This window comes from Eulemur rufifrons, chromosome 17 (assembly GCF_041146395.1).
Source record: "Eulemur rufifrons isolate Redbay chromosome 17, OSU_ERuf_1, whole genome shotgun sequence".
In the NCBI taxonomy this organism is placed as follows: Eukaryota; Metazoa; Chordata; class Mammalia; order Primates; family Lemuridae; genus Eulemur; species Eulemur rufifrons.
Genome location: NC_090999.1, coordinates 68343317 through 68363195, shown reverse-complemented (window position 1 = coordinate 68363195; position 19879 = coordinate 68343317). Strand labels below are relative to the sequence as shown.

Here is a 19879-nt window from a genome sequence, read left to right as displayed (position 1 = left end):
CTGCAGCAATTGTCCCTCTATTTTCTGCACCAATTTTCCCCTCTCTATTGAAGACTTTCCATCAACATGCAAACTATGGTTGTTTCTTTAATCTTCAAAACATTCTCTTGTCTCACTTTCCCCACTACCTACCCATCCATTTTTTTTGCTCCTGTTTGCAGTGAAACACCTTTAAAAAGTTATCTGTACTTGTTGTTTTTAACCCTCTGTCCTTACATCTTGAGTTTAACTTCGACCACTAAACATGAATGTTTCTTACTATTATGGACAAAATATTTTTGTGTTCCCCCAAAATTTATATGTTGAAATCCTAGCCCCCAGTGTGATGGTATTAGGAGGCAGGACCTTTGGGAGATAATTAGGTCATGGGCATGAAGCCCTCATGATTGAGATTATTTCCCTTCTATTCTGAGACTCCAGAGAGCTCTCTCGCCCTCTTTCTGCCATGTAAGGATACAACAAGAAGTATGCAATCTCCAACCCAGAGAAGGGCCCTCACCAGAACCCTATCGGGCTGCCACCCTGACTCAAACTTCCAGCCTCCACAACTGTGAAAACTATATTCCTGTTGTCTATAAGTCACCCACTCTGTGGGTCCTTGTTATAGCAGCCCAAACTGTGTGAAATACAGATATACTTTCTTCACCTAAATTCTAGAATAAAATCGTCTCTTCGTTTTCCTGCTACTTCAACAATTGGTTGTGCTTAGTCTTCTTAGATGATTTCTTCTATTTTCTAGAACTTTTAATGTTAGCGTATGGCAGGCCTCAATCTTTGTTCCTTTTTTCTAATTACACACTGTCCCTTTGCTTTCACTTCCATTTTTTTTTCCACCAGTGATTCTCAAACTTACATATCTAATGCTGCCTCTTTTCTGAAATCCTAGTTCATATTTCCACTGCCTGCTTTACATTTCCACTTTGACGACTAATAGATTTGTCAAACTTCACATGTGCCAAACTGTACTCCTATTCTTTTGCCTCAAAACTGTCTATCTATAGTCTTCTCCATCTCAACTGATACCAACTCTTTTCCTCCAGTTGTTCAAGCCGAAAACTTTGAAGTCAGCTTTGACTCCTCTCTTTTGCTTTCCAAACCAGCAAAAAGTTTTGCTGGCTTTACCTTCAAACTATATGTAGAATTTGATCACCTTCCCTCTACCTCCTGGTCTATGTCACCATCATCTCATCTCACGCCTAGAGTGTCACATTGGATTTCAAACAGGTTTCACTACTTCCATGCCTTTCTCCCTGGTCTTGTCAATACAGAAGCAAGAGAAATCCTTTCTAAACTGAAGTCAGGTATGTCACACCTCAATTCAAAACCCTGCAGTAGTTTCTTACCTCTGTAAACGAAAAATAAAATCCTAAGTCCCTCAACTGACAGGAGGCCAGCCAAGGAGACCTCAGAGAAACCTTAGAAACTGAGTTCCCAGCCATGCCGGGTGTGAAGCCAGACATGCCTCATAATACCTCCTCCCTTTTGTAGTTTAGTAGACGCAACAACTGACCAGCATTAATGTTAAAATAGAGACCATAACACTGACAGAATAAACTCTTTATGACAATAAGAAATAAAATTATAAACCAGACCTAAGGTAAGGATTAAGTCACAAACCCCTACACTTAAACAATAAACTATGTTCTGATTGTCACAAGCTTTTTTTTTTTTTTTTTTCTTTTTCTCTAGCAGGTAAACAAGCTCTGGCCTTGAGATAAGCAATGTTGAAGAAATTGTAGCTCACGGACTACCAGGCACTGACTAATTGAGCTCCCTTCATCCACAAGCCATAATTATAGCTTTGGCTGGACAAAAAATTGATTTCTGTAACTTTCTCCCAGTAAGAGAACACCTGCCATGAACTGGTTCTGGCCAGTTTACAGAGTGTGTGCACTGGAGTGCCTTCATGTCTCTGCTTCACATTTTGATATATAGGGCCTAACTGTAATACATTTAAATGGTAAGTCTCCACCCCAAAGTGAACATGGGTTGTATGTAACATACATGTTTGCTTATCACACATGGGTGTATCCCACTTTCATGAATATTCACAGTTCTTCCTATAACCTGATGAATATTTATATTTTGCCCACCCATTCAGCATAACTTCCTGTCTTACCCCTCCCTCCCTCAAAGTGCCCGCCTCTAGTTTTGTCCAAAGGCCCACTTCCCAGTCTGTAGGTTGTAATCCTTTATAAGAAATAAAGTGTTCTCTCCAAATTTATGAAGACCTCTCATTATTTTTTTTTGTCGATGCCTCAGAATAAAGCCAAAATCCTAGGGGACCTGATTCATCATTATCTCTGACTCAGAAGTACCATGGGTTACTGCTCAAAATTCTACCTTTTGAAAGTCAGTGCTTTAATGAAAGGATCCTTTCATACACAAAGCTTTTTTCCACTATTACTTTCATAATTTTTCTTTGCTTGCAAGGAGCTGCATCTTTGCTTTTTTTTCCTTGAGGTAGTTTTCTTAATCTCCGACTCAAACAGTTGAAGTTTCCCAAGTCGTTTACTAAGATCTGAGAAGGCTTTCCAGATAAACTTGTAAGTAGAAGGAATTGTTGTCATGAAGATGATCAGAACATAAGGAATAAAACTAAATATAAATAGTATATTTACATTTTTTTAGTAAAAAAGTTTTATTACGGTAAAATTTCAAAAGAGGATTATTATAATGGGTATCAAGGAGAGTTCTTTTTGTTTTTTCCTGGCACCAGGGTTGACTTTTAATTTTCCCTAAAACAACAATATAAATCCAACCCTTACAGATAAGGGCTATCTCTACAACTCATCTGTTTAAAAAATCAGTCAAAATCAACAGGTTACTGCCCTTGAAATGTTACATATTCTGATTTCCAAGTAGACAACAGTACTGTATACTGCCTTGGATGTCCTCAGAAGGCTCTGTCATTAATCAGGTAACAGAGTAAAAACCCCAGAGTCCTTTCCTCAAGGGGAAGAGAAAAAGTCAGAGGGACAGAAGAAACCATTCAAACTTTGCTTTCTTCCCTTGTGGCTTGTGATCTCCTTCTTCTCCTCCTCCACATCCTGGGAGGCCTCCTCACGCCTCCTGAAATCTGCCACCAAATCTGCCTTGGCCTCCTCTGCCAACTTCTCAACTTCCAAATCCTCCTCTGCTTCATCTACAAAACCTGAATCCACCTTCACTTTTAGGTTTGGCCCAATCCAAGGTAACTTTGTTCCCATCAAGTTCACCATATTCCATGACCTCCTTGGTGGCTTTGGCATGCCCCACTGTTGAAGTCTGCAAAACCAAACCCTTTGGAGGATCCAGTTTCCCAGTGACTATCCTTGAGTGAAGCAAGCCATCCAATGACTCCTCTAATATCTTTTCAGTGTAATCCTTAGACTGTTTTGGATGGCTGGTCTCTTGCATTATGTGATACTCTGGGTCCTTGCAACTGTAGCCTGAGAGCTCTGCCCTTAATTTCTCTTTCAATGTAGCAATTTAAAGTTTTTTGGCATCTTCAAATGAAGCAAATTTTATAAATGTATACCCTTCATATTTGCCATTTTCATTCTAGGACACTGATAAAATTTGCCTTCTCAAATACTTCCCAAAGAATTTCTTCTGTTGCATTATAGAAGTTGCTTAAAACAAGAGGTTTTGATTCACCATTCCAACTGTGAGTCTTTCCACCTCTATAATCTTGACTTTGATCTTTCTCTCCATGGTAAAACAGGGAAATGGATCACCTGTTGATTTCCATTCCCTGCTTTACTTCAAAGGTTTTCTCTACATCAGCTTCTGTTTTAAGTGCAATTTAAGCAATCCCTTTACTCTTCCTACTTTTGCTGACTAATCTGATCTCCACAGCATCTTCAAAAACTCCTTTAATTAATCCTGAGTGACTTTGTAAGAGAGATTTTTGGCCAAGTGTTCTAGAATCTCAATCTTTCCAGTTTATGGCATTTTGTTATAGCAGCACAAATGGACTAAGGCACATAATATTAAAAAAGTAAACACACACAAAAAAAGGAATAGGCCAGGTGTGGTGGCTCACACCTGTAATCCTAGCACTCTGGGAGGTTGAGGCAGGAGGATGGCTTGATCTCAGGAGTTTGAGACCAGCCTGAACAAGAGTGAGACCCTGTCTCTACTAAAAATAGAAAAAAATTAGCCAGGTGTGGTGGCATTCACCTGTAGTCCCAGCTACTCGGGAGGCTGAGACAGGAGGATTGCTTATGCCCAGGAGTTTAAGGTTGCTGTGAGCTAGGCTGACACCATGGCACTTTAGCTCAGGTGACAGAGCGAGACCCTGTCTCAAAAAAAAAAAAAAGTAAAAAGACAGAAAGAAAAAAAAGAAAAAATGGAATAGAACCCAATAGTTGCCTCTTTTTACAATAAATTCTTATTAAAAATTTTCTGGGAGAAAATACTGATCTTTTTTACATTCAACTGGTTAAGAAAAAACATTAAAAATGTCACACATCATATCTTAAGTGAAACCTGATTTTTATAATGACGAACAATATAAAAACTTTCCATGGTCTAGTGATTTAGAGATGACCATCAACCATCTCATTTCTTAAACTCTTAGCTAAAAAGTGCTTACCTATAAGGTTCACAGTTCTATAAAGTAAAATATCATGAGCTAAATCAGAGAGCTTCTTTTCCAATTGACCAATGGACTGTCCACATGATGCAAGCTTCATGCCTTCAAGATTCAATTACTGTAATATTTCTTCTCCTATTTCATTAGACAGCCCCCAAAGGCAAATAAAATGCCTTGTGTGAGGCAATGGTGTTGGAGATGAGAGGGAAAAAAAAAAAAAAAAAAAGAAACTTCTAGTGTTCACAATCTTTTGGCAGATGAAACACTCACCTTTTTAAAAAAAATTCTACCTTCTAAGCTATTGGAATACTGCTTTATTGATTTAAAAACACTTCACTGGTCTAGGGGGATATTTGACCTTTATTATTTTCCAGAAGAAAGAGCACGAGGTTAATAATGCACAGGCCAGCAATTGTCAAAGACTCTTGACAATAAGAGAAAGAAACAAACAGGAGGAGTGTCTGAAGGCAGGGATCCACCCAAGCTTAAAGTGCTAAAAATAAGCCACTGGGAACAAATGAGTGATTGTACCACATTTCCTTATACTCGATGACACTTAATACATGCGAAGTAAAAGCAGCAGAAGGCATATTTCAAGCTACCCTGAAGGTCAGGTTGAGTTTTTGCTACATTTTAGCAATTCTAAACACCAAGTAATAGGAACATTTCTCTTCCCCTACCGCGTTTTGGAGCATGATCAAATATCTTTCCACAAGATAGTAGAAATCTTATTCATCATTATCATAACCACCAGATAGAATGTATTAGGCATCTTCTGACTTACTGCATTGCTGTATATCATATTAACTGTATCATAATGCACTGTCCCTGGTCTTCAGCCCTCCCATCCTAATTGTTTGTGAATCCAGTAAGTATCCCATTACTTCCTTTTTATCATCTGTATAAAAGGAACATCTCAAAAACCTGAAAAATCTAACTAGTAGCTCCATGGTTTTTTCTGAGTAAAAGCTCTCAAATTAATTTGGGATGAAATCAGTACTTTCATGCATTTCAGTTCTGCCTAGAAAAAAAATAAAATTCACCCACAAATATTCAGTTCGTTGACTTAAAATCTACTAAGTAATTTAGAATATAATGTGGAAATAATTGAATCCCACGCAAAAAATGTTTTGTAGGAAAAGTTATCTAATGCAATTGTGTCCTCAATGGCATGGCTTAATATGTTATTCCTTGCCTGTACATACCCCATGAAAACAAGGCACCTCACACAGAAACTCCTTTTAGAGCCAAAGCAGGGGGAGCAGCAAATTAAATCAATTATAGGAAGATGTACTAGAAAGCCCCACACTGAAAATCGGAACACTGGGGGGTTTTCTCTGTTGTTGACATCTACTGTATGACTTTTATCAAGTTAATTCTGTTCTCTGGACCTCAGTTCTCTCACCTGTGAAATAAAATGTCAGATATCTTCTAAGGTCTCTCCTAGCTCTGAATTCCAGAATTCCAGACTTTTAATTTAGATAAACTTTTCATCTCAGAAGCTACATTAAAAAGAATAAAAATTTACTTCTAATCACACAAAGCAATTTTAGCTCTAATTTTATGACAAATATCATAATTTATTGATGCATTTCCTGTAACTATCTTCTGATTTTTACATTTTCAAGTACCATATACAATCAAAAGAACAATAAAAAAATCAAAATTTTTAACTGAAGAAATAATTTTAAATAATTATTTAAATAATTATTGGGAAATAAAAAATACAATCCCAGACTACTTATCAAAGTAGATAACTCATTCTCTAAGTTGTCTTTTAGTAACTCTTATAATAATTCTCCTTCCATCACCTTTAAATGCGCACACACACACACACACACATACACACTTACTTCATGTAAAGTTCCTCAAAACAGACAAGAATCATGCCTGTAATCTTAGCACTCTGGGAGGCCACTGTGGGAGGATCCTTTGAGCTCAGGAGTTTGAGACCAGTCTGAACAAGAGTTAGACCTCTGTCTCTACTAAAAATAGAAAAGTTAGCCAGACATGGTGGTGTGCACCTGTAGTCCCAGCTACTCAGAAGGCTGAGGCAGGAGGATTGCTGGAGCCCAGGAGTTTGAGGTTGCTGTGAGCTAGGATGACACCATGGCACTCTACCAAGGGTGACAGAGTGAGAGTGTATCTCAAAAAAAAAGAAAGAAAGAAAGAAAGAAAGATAAACAAGAACCAAAAATTAAACCACAGCCTGTCATAGAACCTCTGTTGATAGCTTTACCTTAAGATATCTAGACATCTAGATATAGTCTATCACTTTGAGTTTCTCTATCATAGTATTCACCAAACTATATTACAGCTTCTTCAAATAATCTCCAAAATCCTTGAGACCAAGAACCATGTTTTACTGGAAGTAGATAACTGTTTGTGAGATTAATGAATGAATAAAATGTACCCTTACAAACGCAGGCACACCTGCAGTTATAAATATGATTTATAAATATCTGGATGACTACTGCTTCTCTTTCATTTTCAGAATTATGTAATTGGCTTTTTAAAATGAGATATCAATTTAACTTAGTCAATAAATATTTATTGAGCACTTACTATTTGCCAGGTGTAGTTCTAGGTACAAGAGATTAATCAGTGGATAAATATAGTAAATAAAGGAAATATATGATGCATTAGAAGAGAAATAGAGACGTGTACCCTACTGTGCATACTGGGGTTGGCAACAGAGCACATGAGGAAACCAGGTATGCTGAGAGGGTATTGAAATTTTAAAAAGAATATCAAGAGAGGCCTCATTTAGAAGATGACATGCAAGCAAAGACTAATAGCAAAACCATTTTGTTGAATTTCCTTACCATTATTCTTTATGATCTCCAACTTTCAGTGTTATGATAGAAATTTTAATATATCATTGATAGATATCTAAAGTTACACGTTAAGTTTTTTTTATATTTACCTTTTTTTAATTTCAGCATATTATGAGGGTACAAATGTTTAAGTTACGTATATTGCCCTTGCCCCCCACTCCCCTTCTGGTCAGAGCTTCAAGCGTGTCCATCCCCTAGACGGTGCACATCACACTCATTATGTGTGTATATACCTATCCCCTCTTCCCCTCTCCCATCTGCCCGACACCCGATAAGTGTTATTCCTATATGTGCACCTACGTGTTGATCAGTGAAACCAATTTGATGGTGAGTACATGTGGTGGTTATTTTTCCATTCTTGGGATACTTCACTTAGTAGAATGGGTTCCAGCTCTATCCAGGAAAATACAAGAGGTGTTGTATCACTATTGATTCTTATAGCTGAATAGTACTCCATGGTATACATATACCATATTTTATTAATCCCCTCATGTATTGATGGGCACTTGGGTTGTTTCCACATCTTTGCAATTGTGAATTGTGCTGCTATAAACATTCTAGTGCAGATGTCTTTTTTATACAATGTCTTTTTATTATTTTGAAAAATTAGACATTAAAAACAAATAAAAACCACTTAGTATGATAGCTGATGGAGACTTAGGACAGCAAGCATGTGAGGGGGTGGATGATGAGAAATTACTTAATAGGTGCAATGTATGTTACTCCAGTGATGGATACACTAAAAGCCCTGATTTCGCCACTGTGCAATATATCCATGTAACAAAATCACACATGTACCCTATAAATGTATACAAATGAAAACAAATAAATAAACAAAATTTATTGATTTTTTTTGTCCTGATTTAAGCTTCTCTAAAATTGGAAGGTTATATCTAAACATTTACATTTGGCCAATCAGCCCCTACATATGATCACAAGAAAAGCAAAGTAATCACATATACAGCATAGGTCAAAACTCTACTATTTAAGGAAGGAAAGGAGAAATCAAAATTACCTGAAGTGACATTGACAGGCTATAAGAAAATTTCTCAATTCTCATTTCCCTTAGAGTTGTGAATAGCAGTTAGGTTTTAATTTACTTACCAACTTCTTTTGATTGGCAGCAGCTCTGTGAAATGTTGTGTTGAGAAGGATTCTGAAGCTGCATCTTAAATCACTAAGAAAAATGCTTGTGACTGTTAGACATGTCTGCAGTGCAAGGAAGGAGGTGAAAGGGGCCATCTCTGTGCCAGGCATGCACAGTCTTGACCTACATTACGCAGTATGCCTTACATGACACATCAAATTCAAGACCAGCATAAGTCAGGAACTTGTACAACCAAAACTAGTGGCTTATACTTTCTATCGTTGTAAAATCTGTACTGATAATCAATGAGTAGAACTAGACTAAGTCGATAACCTAGAAGGTTCAGTTATGGATAAGGCTAAATAAAGCCTATGTCTCTAAGTCTATATCATAAATCTAATCTGGAAAAAAATAGATTTATAGACAAGAATAATATTCATGTATTGTAGCCTGGGAAAATCAAGAGGGGTAACTAAAATTAGGGCTACACAAGAAATATTCATTATGTGAAACAACTTGAATTCTGCCAGCAGGTGTTTCTCAGTCATAGTGCCACTTTTCACAGGGTTCTCATACCCTACCATTTTTCTTTACTGCCTCTGAGAAGCTGTCCCCAGCATCTAGCATTAGTAAAATTATTAGAATCATAAAATCTATTTTTAACTTATTATGACTAACTTTGATTTGCATACCCTATTAGTCTATTTTTCAAATCTAGTTTTTTTAAGAATACAGCAAAAATATGTTGTGAGAGAATGCATTTCTGTCATGGTAATTCCAAGAAAGAACTATTGTCTTCAGCTGCAGGGTGGAATAGCTTCAGAACAAAGGCCTATAAACTGGAATAGAAGGGCCAATAAATAACTATGCCAGAACTACAAAAAATATAGGAGCTAATGCAAAACACAGTGTGCTCCCCTTGTGAGCAAAAAGAAAAGAAAAATTATGATATATTTCTTAAGTTATACTATGAAATGTACTGTGACATGCCTTTTGGACAACAGTGTCTTTATTCTTTTGTCAATCTCAATACCACTACACTATAAGAATTCTGGTAACTTCTCTTGTCAAATCTAAATGTTCCTTCTTCATTAACATCTTCCTGGGTCTCCCATTACACTTACTTCTTCTAGAAAACATGCTTTTTTCATTAGATGTCTGATTGTTCTGCTTCTTGCCCTTCAGAGTTTCTTTAAACTATCTTTCTACCCATATTATCAAGGCCTGGTCAACAGGTCATTGCTTAGGAGTGGAAATAATTTCACTCTTGTTAAAGGTGTTATTTGGTATTTTATCCTATCTGCTCTAATCAGTTCATGGACAATAATGACATTTTCTCTTTTTATTTTTAATTATTATGGATACATAATAGTTGTCTATATTTATAGGATACATGTGATGTTTTGATAACAGGCACACAATGTGAATTAATCAAATCCGGACAATTGGGGTATCCATCACCTCAGGCATTTATCATTTTTTTGTGTTAGGAACATTCCAATTCTACTCTTTTAGTTATTTTAAAGTGTACCCTAACTTACTGTTGATTATACTCACTTTGTTGTGCTATCAAATATTGGTCACTATATCTATTTATCTATACTTTTGCACCCATTAACCATTCCCACCTCCCTGTTACTCTTCCCACTCTCACTCTGGTAACCTTCATGCTATTCTCAGTCTCCATGAGTTCAACTGTTTTTAGTATTTAGCCTCCACATATGAGTGAGAACATGAGAGATTTCTCCTTCTGTGGTTGGCTTATTTCACTTAACCTAATGTTCTCTGGTTCCATACATGTTGTTGCAAATAGCAGGATTTTGTTCTTCTTATGGCTATATAATACTCCATTATGTACTACAATTTCTTTATCCATTTATCCACTGAGGAATGCTTAGATTGATTCCAAATCTTGCTATTGTGAGTAGTGCTACAATAAGCATAGGAGTGCACATATCTTTTTAATATACTGAGTTCCCATCCTTTGGATATATTTCAAGCAGTGAGATTGCTGAGTCATAAGGTAGTCAGTCTATTTTCAGTTTTTTGAGGAAGTTCCATACTGTTCTCCATAGTACTTGTGCTAATTTATATTCCCAACAACAGTATAAGAGGGTTCCCTTTTCTCCAAATCCTCACCAGCATTCGTTATTGCCTCTCTTTTAATAAAAGCCATTTTAACTGGGGCAAGATGATATTTCATTGTAGTTTAGATTTGCATTTCTCTAAGTACTAATGTTATTCAGCATTTTTTCATATACCTGCCGGCCATTTGTATGTCTTTTTTTGAGAAATATCTATTCAGGACATTTGCCCATTTTTTAATCAAATTATTTTATTTTTTCCTATTCAGTTGTTGGAGCTATTAACCCCTTGTTAGAAGGGAAGTTTGTGAATATTTTCTCCCATTCTGTGAGTTGTCTCTTTATTCTTCATTTTTTTTTTTTATTGTTTCTTTGCGGTGCAGAAACTTTTTAGCTTGATGTGATCCCATTTGTTCAATTTTGCTTTGGTTGTCTGTACTTTGAGGGTATTGCTCGAGAAGTCCTCTCCCAGACCAATGTCCTGAAGTGTTCCCCTCATGTTTTCTTTTACTAGTTGCATAGTTTGAACTTTGAGACTTAAGTCTTTAATCAATTTTGATTTAATTTTTGTATATGGTGAAAGATAAGGTTCTACCTTCATTCTTCTGCATATGGATATCCAGTTTTCCTAGCACCGTTTATTAAAGAGACTGTCCTTTCCTCACTGTATGTTCTTGGTAATTTTGTAGAAGACAAGTTCATTATACAGGTGTGGATTTATTTCTGTGTTCTCTATTCTGTTCCATTGGTCTATGTGTCTGTCTTCATGCCAGTACCATGCTGTTTTGGTTACTACAGGTCTGTAGTATAATTTGAAGTTAGGTAATGTGATTCCTCCAGTTTTGTTCTTTTTGCTCAGAATGGCTTTGGCTATTCTGAGTTTTGTGTGGTTAATTATTTTTTTTATTTCTGTGAAAAATGTCATTAGTATTTTGAAGGCAATTGCATTGAATCTGTAGATTGCATTGGGTAGTATGGACATTTTAACAATATTGATTCTTCTAATCAATGAACATGGAATATCTTTTCATATTTTTGTATCCTCTTCCATTTCTTTCATCAATGTTTGGTTAAGTTTATTCCTAGTTATGTTATTTTATTTGTAGCTATTGTAAATGGGATTACATTCTTGGTTTCTTTTTCAGATTGTTTACTGTTGACATATAGAAATGCTACTGATTTTTTATATTGACTTTGTATCCTGCAACATGACTAAATTTATAAGTTCTAATAGATTTTTTGTGGATTCTTTAGGTTTTTCAAGATATAAGATCATATTGTCTTCAAACAAGAATAATTTGACTTTTTCCTTTCCAATTTAGATGCTCATTGTTGCTTTCTCTTGTCTGAATTCTCCAGCTAGAACTTCCAGTATTGTGTTGAGTAGCAGTGATGAAAATGGGCATCCTTGTCTTGGTCTAGATCTTAGAGGAAAGGCTTTCATTTTTTTTTCCATTCAGTATAATACTAGCTGTGTGTCTGTTATAAATGGCTTTTATCATTTCAGGTAAATTCCACCTATACCATATTTTGAGAGTTTTTCTAATGAAGGAATGTTGAATTTTACCAAATGCTTTTCAGTATCAATTGAAATGATCATTTAATTTTTGTCCTTCATTTTACTGATATGATTTATCACATTGATTGATTTGCATGTGTTAAAATATCCTTACATCTCTGGGATGAATTCCACTCAATCATGATGAATAATCTTTTTAATGTGTTGTTGAATTCAATTTGCTAGTGTTTTCTTGAGGATTTTTGCATCTGTGTTTATTAGAGATATTCATCTATAGTTTACTTTTTTTGTTGTATAGTTTACTTTTTTTGTTGTATCTTTCACTGGTTTTGGTATCAGGATGATACAGGCCTTATAGCATGAGTTTAGGAATATTCCCTCCTCCTTGATTTTTTGGAATAGTTTAAGTAGGATTTGTATTAGTTATTCTTTGAATACTTGGTAGCATTCAGCAGTGAAGCCACTGGTTTCTTGGCTTTTCTTTGACGAGTGACTTTTTATTACTGCTTCTATCTCATTACTTGTTATTGCTTTATTCAGGTTTTGGATTTCTTCCTGATTCAATCTTGGTAGGCTGTATATGTCTAGGAATTTATCCATTTCTTCTAGGAATTGGATTGGAATATAGTTGCTCATACTAGTCTTTAATGATTCTTTGGATTTCTGTAGTATCAGATTGATGTCTCCTTTTTTATCTCTGATTTTATTTATTTAAGACTTCTCTCTTTTTTTCTTAATCTGGCTAAAGGTGTGTTAGTTTTATCTTTTTAAAAAAAACCAACTTTTTGTTTCATTGATCTTTTGTAGTTTTTGTTTCAATTTTATTTATTTCTTCTCTGACCTTTATTAGCTCCTTTCTCTACTAATTTTCAGTTTAGTTTGCTCTTATTTTTATAGTTCTTTGAAAATCATCATTAGGTTATTTATTTGAAGATTTTCTACTTTTTTGATGTAGGCCCTTATGCTGTAAACTTTCCTGCTTTTTCCGTATCCCCTAGGTTTTGATATATTATCTTTTCATTTTCATGTGTTTTGAGAAGTTTTTCAATTTGCTTCTTAATTTCCTCATTGACCCACTTTTCATTCATGAGCATGTAGTTTAATTTCCATGTGTTTGTATAGTTTTCAATGTTCCTCTTGTTACTGAATTCTAGTTTTATTTAATTGTGGTCAGAGAAAATACCTGATATCATTTCAATTTTTTTGAATTTTCTAAGACTTGTTTTGTGGCCTAACATATAATCAATGCTTGAGAATGATCCATGAGCTAAGGAGAAGAAAATGTATTGTACAGCTGTTGGATGAAATATTCTGTAAATAGCTACTAGGTCTATTTGGATTAAGTCCAAATGTTTCTTTGTTGATTTTCTGTCTGGATCGTTTGTCCAATGATGAAAGTGGATTGTTGAAGTCTCCAATGATTATTGTATTGGGATCTGTCTCTCTCTTTAGCTCTGATAATATTTGCTTCATATATCTGGATATTCCAGTGCAGGGTACATGTATTATATTTAAAATTTTTATACCTCTTGCTGAATTGACCCTTTTATCATTATATAATGACATTCTTGTCTCTTTTTACTACTTTTTGTCTTGAAATCTATTTTATCTGATAGAACAGCTACTCCTGCTTTTTCCTTTCTATTTGTGTGAAATATCTTTTTCATCCCCTGCCTACTCTCTTATGTGTTAAAGAAGAACTAAGTAGGTAATATACAATATCGAAATTAGAACGTACCCAATTTAGAATTAATGAATACATGAACAATGTATTAAATACTTTGTAAACGCACATGTTTTTATCATGGTTATTATGGAACAACGAGGGAAATTTTCTCTAGGCCTGAGACTATGTATGTGCACTTGCACACCACATAATCTCTAGTCCTGGAAAGTGGAAGAAGAGAAGTAGTCTGGAAACCAGAGTGATAGATTTTCACAAAATTGGTTAGAATCAGCACTAAAAACAGACTGATAATGAACTTGTGACTATCTAGATCAAATAAGGGACTTGGGGTTCAACAATCAGCCATGCCACATTCCACATTAACCAACAAATTCTGAACTAAAAAGCCAATCACTTCTTTTTGTGAAAAGTGGTGGCTTTAGCCCTTATAAGCCCCACCCTTAGCTTTGGCCTGAGAAATTCTTCACCAGTTGTTTCCTTCACATATACCCACATTCAAGTAAATCTCCAATACTTTACACTAATTTTGAGTTGGTCTTTACCTTAATCACTCTGCCTAAAAGTCTTCATTTTTCTTTCCTCAGTAACAAGCTCTGATCAGAGAACCTCTTCAGTGTGGCTGTCAATTTTATAGAAGCTGTGAAATATTTTAAACAATCTTCAGACTTCTGTTCATATTTCCCTTGCTAAGCCATGTAGATCTGCTAATACTTGATTTTTATGACCATTGATTGCTGCAATATCACTTCCTTTGATTTTCACTAAAACCACTTACATTCCTCAGTCTGGAAGAAAGCAACAGGTTTGGGGTTATATTTGTTTCTGTTTAATTTATTTTATAGCAGTTTTTATTGGATCAAATTAGATATTATATATGATAGTATTTGGAGAACTGGAAAAGGATGATGTAAATGTGCTACATTATTGTCATTTCAGTTAGGTGTGAGAATTCTACTATCAAATATGAAGAAATGAGAGAAAAGGTGAGTGATTACTGTGCTTGAATGCTATGGTTTTAATTGTGAGTACTTTGGCTCTTTGACAATTGTGGCACTTGTTTTTATGGCTTTTTGCCAATATGACCATAGTCACACCTCTAAGTGGAATTTCCATACTAAAACTATGAGATGCCTATTGTCCTTTCCCTAACCCACAATTATATAGCAGATGGTGAGAATGACTGAAAATAAATTTGTTGGATCAATTTTAAAAAGACAAAAACAGTCAACCAGACTGTTGACTACCTTGGCACTGAGCCTTGTGGATGTTTGGGAGGAATTGTCACTGCGTGAATATGCAAATAATTGAAATTGAACTATACAAGGGTGGAGTGGATATTTTGAATCATTAAATGGCTTTTCTAAGCCTCTATTAATGTCTTAATAGTGCCACCTGACTTCATTAGAGCAGAAGGGCTTTAACAATCCAATTTTTCTTACTTTCTTGACAGCATTTTCTTTTAACAGATTGAGCAATGACTAATGCATAAATCAACAATTTTCAGAGCTCTAAAGAACCTTAGAGGTCATTTTATCCTGATCTTTGTAGAAGACAAAATGAGGCTAAATAAGATTAAAGATACAAGGTGACTTTTTCACCTCACACAGAACCTTCTGTTACAAAGCTCTTTCTGAATTTCTCCTCTTTGCCTAAGTTGAAAATTTTTTATTAACAAATATTGTCATTGTTATTAGCAATACATGGCTAGCACTTAATTTTCAGCCTTTACTTCTGGACTTTATTTACCTTAATTAAATAATGTAAATAAAATAATAAGACAAAGATAATAAATACACACAAAATAGGCAGCTATTGGCTCATTTTGTTAGAAATTACCTACAAATTTTTCCAGATAACTCCAAGGTGATTATCAAAATTTCTAGATAAAGAACAATATTTAGGACCTTGGAAAGAAAGCTGAACCCTTAGTTCTTGAATGAATAGCCATAGTAATTTTGGGGAATTTTTCTTCCCATGCCCAAGATTTCCTTAGGGGCATAGGTATCAGAAAGACCTAGAAAGCATTCCCATCTTGATCCCTAAAGCCCAAAGCCATAAATGGAATGCTTAGTTTCTTTCTACTTTTATTAAAGTCAGAAAGGTGCAGGGATTCAGAAGTGAGCATTTAACCGTTATCAGTCCTTATAGATGCTAATTTGTGAAAAAAGAAACAAATTCTACATATCTCCCATATTATTAATAGTTTCCTATGGCTGTGATAATAAACCATAAACATAATGGCTTAAAACAACACAAACTTATTGTCTTACAGGTCTAGAGATCAGAAGTCCAAACTCAGCTTCACTGGATCAAAGTTAAGATGCTTCAGCACAGCTGGTTCTGTCTGGAGGCTCTAGAGGAGGATCTGTTTTTTTGTCTTTTCCCATTTCTAGAGCTCGCCTACATTCCTAAGCTCATGGCACCTTCCTCTATCTTCAAAGCCAGTAGAGTAGTATCTTCTCTCCTCCCTGGCCTCTGCTCCCAACCTTATACCTTTTCTCTCTAACTCTGATCCTCTTCCCTCTCTCTTCCAAGGACCCTTGTGGTTACATTGGACACATCCAGATAATCTGGGATGATCTCTCCATATCAAGATCCTTAACTTAATTACAACTGCAAAGTCCCAACAGTAACATATCCACAGGTCCCAGAGATTAGGAAATGGACATCTTTGCAGATCATTATTCAGCCTACCACACTTTTCCATATCCCTGTAAAATCCGGGTTTCAATCTTGCAAGGACATGAGTTATATTTCGTAAAGGAATGTGAGGATCCTGACCATGAAGCTATCCTGCCTCTTTCTACTTCTTCCCCAACCAAACAATTAGACCAGAAAAAAATATCTAGGGACTTCTGTTTCAGAGGGCAAAGTGGAATCCAGAAGAATGATGGGTCAGAACCTTCAAAAAGCAGAAAGAGCAGAAACAATAAACAGAAAGAGGAATTCAAGTTGAGAAGGAGAGGTCAAAGAGTTTTTCAAACCAAAGGGAATTGGTTGTGGCCTAAATAATTAATAGAGGTTTATGATAGAAGTGCTTCAGACACTGAGCTCAAACTTCAGCTCAGATGTGCAGAGAAATTGTACATTCTTCAATTTGTTTAAAATTGTTGTATAAAGTTGTATAATTAAAGCTTAGGCCACACTTACATTCCCTATATGAAATGTTCAATTCAGTATCTCATAGATTCCTCCCACCTTTGATTCCCTCCTCAAATGATATATAGAAATATGGGGTTAGTGTCCATGATATTCTTCTAAAGTTTGGGGCAAGGATTTTCCTGCCCTTGTGCTAGCCTTTGGGAACATGATGGCTGGCATGCTCTTATGTCTGTGGGGATCATCATCTTTGCTGGCAATCTTGCGTTATGTTGGCAGGTAGGAGGAATAGCTCTCCTGGCTTGGTCATGGCCTCAGAGTGCTCTCTAACGCATTCTGACTTGCCTCCTCCTGGCCAGAGGTGCCTCTATACTCTGCAACATCCTTCATTCAGCCTTCTAGCCTGATAGCCCACCCTGTCTTCTGCTGCAGGGTTACCTTACTTGCCACCATGACAGGTCTACTGGGGCTTAACTCAGCATCCATGCTACACAGGAACTGAGGATGCATGTGAAAACTCAAGCTTTCCCTCTGGAGAAGCAATCTGTCATGTTGTGAACAACCCTGTGGAAAAGCCCATATGGAGAGAAAAGGAGCTGATGACTCTGGTCAGGACTTGAGGCCTGCCATCAATTACACAAGTAAGCTTGGGAGGGGATTCTCATGCAGTCAAGCCTTGAGATCACTACAGCCTCAGCTGACACTTTGACTTCAGCCTTGAGATAGACTCTGGGTCAGAAGCATCCAGCTTTGCCACACATGGATTCCTGACCCACAGAAACTGTGAGATAACAAATGTTTAGTTTTATAAAAACTTGACCTGTCAAATTGAAGGGCTCATCCATGCAAGCCAGCCAATACAGTCTGGAACATGAAAGAGTCACCAGAATAGAGCAAGAAAAGAAGTTACAAACAAGAGAAACCAAAGTTCTGACATTTCTTTATGACTACTCAACCTACATTTCTGGTAGAGGGGAAAAGAATAGATATGAAAAACAGGAAGCCCTGTCTACATGAATGGAGAGAAAAGGGAAGAAAGTAAAACAAACTAACAGAAATTTAATGTTTAATATACCTGTACATTATGCAAGTGCTGTCAATGACAGACTTGTCATTGTGTTTGAAGTCCTTTTTACACACACAAGGACTTAGAAAAAAAGGAGATCTGTTATATCAAAATTTCTTCACAAATTTTTCAAAAGAAAAATATTTCTACATTTAGGCTAGCCACATAATATTAAGTTTGAGTCTTAGGAAGTTATAAAAGAGGAGGCAAAATCTAGTGTAATTTTTTTATATAGTTTTCTATTTTTCAACGATTAAAACTGTGCTCTCCTACAAATACTACACCAATGAGTCCCGTTCATTTCATAAAGGCTACAACCAAATCTGTACCAAATTTGAAACTGTAATGTTCTGGTGAAAAACTCTACCTTATTCCTAATTAATAGTACCAGAACAATTTAATCTACCTTAGAAGTGAGTTTCCTGTTAATTATGTTTAATATGTATTCTCTTTTCCTTTAAAACTAATCTAAGTCCTAACTATTTAATCTCTGACAGTAGAGAATAAGAAAGAAAATTAAAATTCTTTAATATAGGAAAAACTGAGTAAAAAAATTAGTAAGAAATTAAATCAAAAAAAAAAAAGAAATTAAATCGGAAAGGTTATGATTCCAGTAAAAATTGACATTGGGTATTCCTGAAACATCAAGAAAGCAATCCAGTATTTTGGAGATTCAAAAGCTAAAAATCTGGTTATCAAAAAGGCAATGGCTCAATGAGCAATTTAGTAATGTCCATCCAGTTTTGAAATGCACAAGTCCATTGAACTGGCAATTCAACTTCTAGAAATTAATGCTAAAGAAGCATACAAAAAATACAAATTTATATGTAGAGTGATATATCCATTGCAATATTAGTTGTACCAGCCAAACATTGAAAATAGCCAAATGCTCATCAACATGGCATATAGATGTTTATCATCCATATATTGAAAAACACTAAAAACTCTCACTCATTAAAAAGAATGAGATTGATCTATGTGTGTTGACATGGAAAGGTGTCTCTGGTATTAACAAGCAAAAAAGTAAGCTGCAGAACATTATATTTGTATGAACACCTTGAAATATTCTTCCTCACATATCTACATGATTTTCTTCCCCACCCCACTCCAGTCTACCCACAGAAAGGTCTTCCCCAACCACCCATATGAAATACAACACCCACGCACAACTACCACCATCACTGTGTCTTTCTATGCACTAACTTGCTCCAGTTTTCTTTCATCACCTGGTATATCATGCTTATTTTTTTTTCATTATCTTCCTTCTCCTTGAATAATGTAAGCTTCATGAAAGCAAGGACTTGTTCTGTATTCCTAAAACAGAGACTAGTGCATAATAGGAAACCAATTACTATTTGTTGAAGAAATAAATGAATTAATGAATCTCTATTAACAAATAAGAGAAGGTGCCACAGAGTTAAATGGTTTACCTGAATTCATGCAGCTAGTGAGACCTGATGCCATGATTATTCCACCTCCGAGCCTGTGCTGTTAGTTATTTTATGATACAGTATCCCCAAACATACCCTCGCACTCTCTCCTTTCTCTTCTTCTCTCTCTCCTGTTTCCTCTCTTCTTTCTCCTAAAAGCATGGCACTAAGTATTTGGTTGTTCATGGCGCATTATCATCATCAAACTTTGTAAGTTTCTATCCCTATTTATTTTTCCCTTCACTCAGAGCACCCACTGTAGGATGTTGAATCATGTCATTAGTTATGTATGTCTCTTGAAAGCTATGTAGTTTTTTGAGTATACGGAGGGAGAGGGGCTTGGGTTTTTGAAACAGAATCTTACTCTGTTGCCCAGGCTGGAATGCAGTGACATCATCCCAGCTATCACAGCTCACTGCAACCTCGAACTCTTGGTCTCACAGGATCCTCCCACCTCAGCCTCCCAAGTAGCTGGGACCAGAGGCATGCAG

The 19879-nt window shown here is 35.9% G+C and overlaps 1 pseudogene; it reads right to left on the bottom strand.

Moving 5' to 3' along the window:
* Positions 1-2970: 2970 nt before the first annotated feature.
* On the bottom strand, positions 2971-19574 carry LOC138398044 (nucleolin pseudogene; annotated as a pseudogene).
* Between the last annotated feature and the right edge of the window lie 305 nt (positions 19575-19879).